At 42.9% G+C, this 7064-nt stretch overlaps 1 non-coding gene across 1 annotated transcript; it reads left to right on the forward strand.

The window, feature by feature from the left end:
- Positions 1–1849: 1849 nt before the first annotated feature.
- LOC131234242 (small nucleolar RNA R71) lies at positions 1850–1956 on the forward strand. The gene has a single exon (XR_009165646.1). It is a non-coding gene; the product is annotated as a small nucleolar RNA R71 (small nucleolar RNA).
- The last annotated feature ends 5108 nt before the right edge of the window (positions 1957–7064 follow it).

Raw genomic sequence — 7064 nt, forward strand, 5'->3', positions numbered from 1 at the left:
ACCTAAATAGGCATATTTCAATTCAGAGGGCAAAGGTTTTAGGTCAAGCTTCGGCGGCTTGAGGTTAGACGGTAGAGGCACTACATCGGTTCGTGGCAATTCTTCAAATTGTGGCCTCCACCGGTTAACTTCAAATGCAGTATCAAGCAAGGCGCACGTCTCCCTAATCATGTCATCATCAAAATCATGGGAGTGGGCCAGGCACGTCTCTAGATGGTCGGAGGATAAGGTCAGAGGTGTCGTATTTTTCACGAAAGAGTCAATCATGTTAATGTCGTGAAAATCGTTATCATCCTCTGAGTTGCTGCCGTTATTGTAAAAGATGTTTGACTCCAATGTCAAATTTTCAAAAGACATAGTCATGACACCATTCCTGCAATTGATAATTGCATTTGACGTGGCAAGGAATGGGCGACCAAGAATGACGGGGATCTAAGTGCTCATGTTATTGATGGGTTCGGTGTCCAGGATGATAAAATCTATAGGGTAGTAAAATCTATCAACTTGGACAAACACATCCTCAATTATCCCTCTTGGTACGCGAACAGAGTGATCAGCCAGTTGTAGTGTGGTTAGGGTGGGTTTCAATTCACCCAAACCTAACCGTTTGTATACCGAGTAGGGAATTCGATTGACGCTCGCTCCTAAGTCAAGAAGTGCATGATCAATTCGATGGTTCCCGATTACAGATGATATGGTTGGGCTAGCAGGATCTAATTTCTGTGGCACGTCTTGCTTCAGGATGGCACTCACTTTCTCGTCAAGAAGATTTTCTTTTGAATAATTTTCCGCCCTTTGGTCGTGCATAAGTCTTTTAGGAATTTGGCATATGAAGGTATCGTTTAACGACATCAAGTAGAGGAATGTTGACTTTCACTTGTTTCAACACCTCTAGGATATCCCGAGAGTTAGAGAGAGGTTTTGGTGAAACCAACCGTTGGGGAATGGAGCAACCGGCTTCTCTAGAAGTTTCGGTTCTAATTTTTGTGGGGCCTCACTAGATTCATTATTGTTGTCCTCTTCTGGTTCTTGAGGCTTTTCGGGCCTAACCGGAAGGGTTTTATCAATGATCTTCCCACTCCTAAGAGTGGTGATGGATTTAGCATGCCCCATTTGATTTGAAGAGTTGGGATCACTTGTCTCGTATTGCGGTTTAGGATTGGGGAGCGGTTGTGCAGGAAGCATCCACATTTCTATAACCGACATACGAGAGTCAATCTAATGCAAAAAAACTGTAATTTCCCGCATTGCCTGAGCCAGCTCTTGTAGGGGATTTTGAACAGGTTCCTCTTGAGGTTTCTCTTGATTTGGATTTTGATTGAAGAAACCTGAAGGAGTCGCCGTTTGTCCATTCCTCCAACTAAAGTTTGGATGATTTTTCCAGCCAGGATTGTATGTGTTGGAGTTAGGTCCAGTAAAAGGTCTTTGATAATTATTTACGGCGTTGGCTTGTTCATTCAACACTCCTCGAAAGGCGGGTATTGTAGGACAGTTTTCAGTTGTGTGAATGTTGCAATCACAGATGCCGCAAACAATTTCATTGACCTTATCCTTCTTTCCTTCCATGGCCTCAACTTTCCTTATGAGCGTAGTCACTTTACACTTGAGATCATCCTCTTCTTTTAAGAGATATAATCCACCTTTTTCCTTTAATTGAGTCGGCCTAGACGTGGTGTTTGCCATTGGGTAATAGTCCCATGATTGTGTTTTTTCAGCGAGACTATCGAGGTAATCCCATACCTCGTCAACATCTTTGTTGATGAACTCTCCATTACACATTGTCTCGACCATTTGGCGCATGGAAGATGTCAGTCCATCGTAGAAAAAATTTGTAATGCCCCACGTTTCAAATCCGTGTTGTGGGCATGAACTGACCAAATCTTTGAACCTTTCCCAACATTGGAAGAATGTTTCATCTTCCTTTTGGGCAAAGTTCATGATTGCTTTTCTGAGGGTAATCGTTTTATGATGTGGGAAGAATTTTTTTATGAATTCCCTCTGCATGTCGTTCCATGTGCCAATGGATCTAGGACGCAGTGAATGTAACCACGTCTTAGCTTTCTCTTTTAAGGAAAAAGGAAAGAGTTTCAGTCTAATTGTATCCTCAGATACAATAGGAAAACATAATGTAGCTATAATCTCATCGAACTCTTTCAAATGTAAATATGGACTCTCTGATTCAAGTCCATGGAATTTGGGAAGGAGTTGGATAACTCCTGGCTTGATGTCCATTTGTCCTGTATTTTCAGGAAAAATCATGCATGAGGGCGTACTCACTCCCGCTGGTTGTAGATAATCTCGTAAAGTACGAGGCGGGGGTGCCTGTTGCACCTCATTTTCATCTTGGGTATCCTCCACCCTAGGTGAAAGTAGAGGAGGTTGGTCTTCAGCCATAACCTCAGTTAACTCAGGGGATTTCGAGCGGTGTCTAATCCTGCGATGGATAGTCAACCCCTCAACCAATCCTCCTTCAGTCAAGAGACGTCGAGTGTTGTCACGGGCCCACTTGGGCTTGAAACACTCGCAGCCCTCAATCAAATTCAAAGTCTAATCCTAAAAAAAAAAAAAAAAAAAGAAAATCTAGAAAGAAAGAGAGGGAGAGTTGGAAAGAAATTACCAAATTGAAGCCCCTAAGTTAAGGACCTGCAAAATAAAACAAGAATAAGTTAGATTCTAAAAAGGAGAAAAACAATCCTTTAAAAGCAAGATAACAGTAAACTGATTTCTAAAAGAAAGTGGAAACTTCTAAAATAAATTAGGAAAGTCCTAAACTAGAAAGTCAATTACTAACAGAGAATTGAAAAATAGAAAGTAGGGAAGGAGCTTACCGAATTAGAAATTTCTATCTTAAAGGCCTACAAAATAGGAAGGTTAGTTTCTAAACAAAAATTCTAAAAATAAATGAGGAAATAAATTAGATTTAAAAATAGAAAGTGAAAAACAAAAGAGAAAAGTTTCTAAAATTAGAGGATTTTTCTAGAAAGAGAAATAACTAACCTAGTTTCTAAAAATAAACTGCTTCCTAAAAATAGAAAAAATACTAGAATTAAAATTTTCAAAATTTAAACCCTAATTCTAAAAGGTAGAAAAAGTAAAGAGATTAGGAAGGAATTACCAATTTATGGACTTATGTCAGGATCCTACAAAATATGGAAACAAGTTAGTTTCTAAGAATAAAATAAAAACTTTTAGCCTAAAGTTAGTAAAATCCTAATCTTAACCTAATTCTAAAACTAATTAATTTCAGAGAATCGTAACCGTCAGTCCCCGGCAACGGCGCCAAAAACTTGTTCACTCCCCAAGTATAGGGTTGTGATGTAGTAATAAACTCGGTAAGACCGAGGTCGAATCCACAGGGACTGAAACTTGTACGTTTCCTGAAACTAAATAGAACTAGAACTAGCTTAAGATGCAATCTAAATCAAATATAACTTGATGAATAATAGTGAGAGATTAATGTAAAACTTAAGGAATTCAGAGGAAGGGAAACTAGGGATTCAGAGGATCCACTTGTAGAGATCAGGGAGATCTTATGCCTGCATCAAGGATTATGGAATTCAAACTGAACTTACTTGATCTGGTTTTTAAGGGATGAAAGTATATGAATTAGAATAGATTCCATCATCTAACCATGCCCAGGAGACAAAGCAAACAACAGGATTAAACTAATTACCAACTAATCAACAATGTATGAAGATCAGGAAGGATACTGTCATCCTACCATGCCCATGTGACAATGATGAACAACAGGGCTTCCTGACTTCATAAACATAAAAAGGGAAAAGAAATATTCAGAGCCATTGCAAACCCATTGTAATTTCAGTCACAACAGACCATTAAAAGCTAAGAAAAATATTCCTTATAATCATCACTAAATCAAATTCAGTTTATGAAATTTAAAGGCACAAAGTAGAATCTCCCATCACGCCACAAGCTTCACCCCTTAGCCCTAGCTAAGAGGTTTAGCCACACATGAATGGGCTTAAATAAATAACTAAACAAAAGAAAAAGGAAAAGAAAAGAACAAGAAGGAAGAAGAGAAAAAAAAAACCACTTCTCGTTTATACCAGAGAGATCCCTTCAAACGTCCCCAAAACGAGCGCTGATCTCCTCTCTTTTCTTCCGTTCCGTAGCTGTCCCACGGTCCTGCAAAACTGTCCCACGGTCCAGCAGAAAACGCACCCACCTGCTGCTCCCTGTCTTCTTCACCTCCGTTTCCTCATGATTACTCTTTCTCCCTCTCTTTTTTTATAGCGCTCTCGTCGAAGCCCAAGAAAACTCCTCACGTTTGCTGCTGTGGAGTCTTGAAGGGATTAGACTGCGGAAAGCTTCACAGCCAGCGATGCAGCAGCGTGCGTAGCAACGCAAGAGGAGTTGCGTTTTGCCTCAGGTTGGGTGGCTCGCCGTCCAGTAACCTCAAAACCGGCTTCATGGCTAGGGTCATTCCTGGCTTGGTCATCATCTGGACGGTTTGGATCACCAATCCGATCACAGGCAGTGGCCCACAATCGGCCGGAAATTTCGGATTTCCCGGACGCGAAAACAGGGTGCGTAGTACTTACGTTGTACTGATGGTGGGGCCCACTTCGCTGTCTTTTTAGAAAATCCAAGCCGTCCACTGCGTTCTACTAGAAAAACCAGGTGGGAAGCACTACTTTTGGACCAAATTCTATGTGGCCCACAATAACTTCTACTCCGCCGTTCATCATGCCTTTAACGGTTAGGATTCTGCAACATTTTACATGGCCTCAAAAGACTACCTTGGTGAGGTGAATACCCCACCTACGCACACAATGGACGGTCCCGATTGATGCTATGCATGATGCCTGGGGCCCACAAGCAGATCCGACAGATGAATAGCGTTAACGCTGTTCCGTTTTTTTAAAAAAATTCGAATTTTGTCGGTCAGCGCCTGCTGATCGACTTTGAGTGCACGGGTGCACGGCTGGTGCACTTATGTACTGTGCACCTCTTTCTCATATGGGATCCACCTATGATGTTTGCGAGAAATCTGCACCGTCCATCTTCTTCCTCTTTTAATTTAAGCCGTTGAGTCCAAGGATGAGGTGTATCCAGCGATCAGGTGGGCCCCAGATTAGTAAATTGTGTGCTGATCTGTCCGTTGGGCCACTTGCAGAGAGATCCAATGGCTAAAATTTGACGTGTACGGTTATTTTTTGGTCCTCAGGCCACGTATGGAGTTTCGAACTGATCAGATGGTGGGAACCCTATGATCTTACATTCTGGACACTTTTCAGGCCACTTGAGTTTCAATTCCTTGATTTTCTTGGATCCCTGGCGTGCAAATCTATCGATCTTGGTTTCCTAGGGTCCTTCGCTTGCCTTGGTGACTTCAGACTGTTAAATCCATGCTTTTAACATCCTTTCCAGCCCATGCTCGTAAATACACTCTGTATCACAAATACGATTAAATCAGGTCATTAATCGGCATCATGCTTGTAAATCCATGCACTAAATGGGTCTGATATGCAATATTTGACCCTCAACAGTTCCCCAAAAAGAAAACCTTAGCTGCTGCAAGAAGATCATGACCAATTATATCCCAGCAGGATAAAAAGAAAGCCCCGAAAAAACCATCGAGGCCAGGGGCTCCATCAAGATAAAGGGCCGAGACTGCCTCCTTGACCTCCTGAAGGGAGGGCTGGGCCATTAGGAGGGTGTTGTCAGCTAGGGTTAGCACCGCGGGGATAGAAGCAAGGAGATCCTCCCCTGGTTCAACCGCACCGGCTGAAAACTGCTTGTGGAAGAATCTGACCGCAACCTCTTTAATCTCTTGCTGCGACTCGACGATTTGCCCCGAATCTAGCCTGATGGAAGAAATTGTTGAGTGCCGATGTTTAATGTTGGTTGACGCATGAAAAAATTTGGAGTTTCTGTCTCCCTCCTTCAGCCACTGGTTACGGGATTTCTGCTTCCAATAAATTGCTTCCATGATTTCTAGATGATTTAGGTGAGCTTTGGCCTCACAAAGCTCGTTGAGGACCGAGCTGGTATCCGCATTGGACAGATGAAGATGCTGAATATGTTCTTCCGCTTGCTAAACTGCCCTCTCTGCGAGCTTGATATTAGCGAAAATGTTGTCGAAGGATTCCTTATTCCAGGCTCTGAATGCCGCTTTAATATTCTGCAACTTTCTAAGGAGGTTAAACAGAGGATCCGGATCGCTAGCAGCTGCCCAGGCGGACTAAACAACCTGCTTGAAAGAATCGTGATATACCCACATTCATTGGAACCGAAAAGGTTTAAGGAACGTCCTAGGCAGTCTGGGAAAAGCCATAAGCATTAGCGAGTGGTCTGAGTTGTGCCTTGGTAGGTGCTGAACCTGCATGTTAGGGAGAGCAGTGTTCCAAAGGTTGTTTATGAGAAACCTATCAAGCCTCGCCCACACCCTAGCACGACCCAACTGATTGTTACACTAAGTGTAGCGGTTCCCCAGAAAACCTGCATCAATCAGCCCAGCCCTGTTTATAGCATCAGCAAAATCTCTGGAGCTAGCCATGTCGAATCTCCTACAGCTCCTACGCTCTGAGGAGACAGCGGTAGCATTGAAATCTCCCCCTATTGCCCAGGGACCTTGCACTGCCCTGGACAAATTAACCATGTCCTCCCACAAGGACCGGCACTGAATTCTAGAGCAACTCGCATAGACGAAGGACAAGACAACCGGGTCAGAAAGAGACGGGAGGGTGACTACAAGCGAGATCATCTGACTGGATTTGAGGACAATAGATAGGCCTGGCAGGTGGTTGTAGAACACCCAAATCTTACCGCCTTCTTCAATGTTGGAGCAGGAGTGAAACCCGAGTTTCATCCCAACAACAACCCTCCCAGAATCTGAGATCATGAGCTCTAGAATTGCCACGATACAAGGTTTATGAGAGGCTATTAGCCGTTTCAGGGACCGTACAGTTGGAGCATTACCAATATCACGGACATTCCAAACCAGAATACTATCCGTCATGGGAAACATGTGATCTCACAACCCTTCTCTGCAGACTTCTTAGTTTTGAGATCCATTAACCCATGTTGAAATGCCATATGGA

Source organism: Magnolia sinica, chromosome 18 (assembly GCF_029962835.1).
Source record: "Magnolia sinica isolate HGM2019 chromosome 18, MsV1, whole genome shotgun sequence".
NCBI classification, from domain to species: Eukaryota; Viridiplantae; Streptophyta; class Magnoliopsida; order Magnoliales; family Magnoliaceae; genus Magnolia; species Magnolia sinica.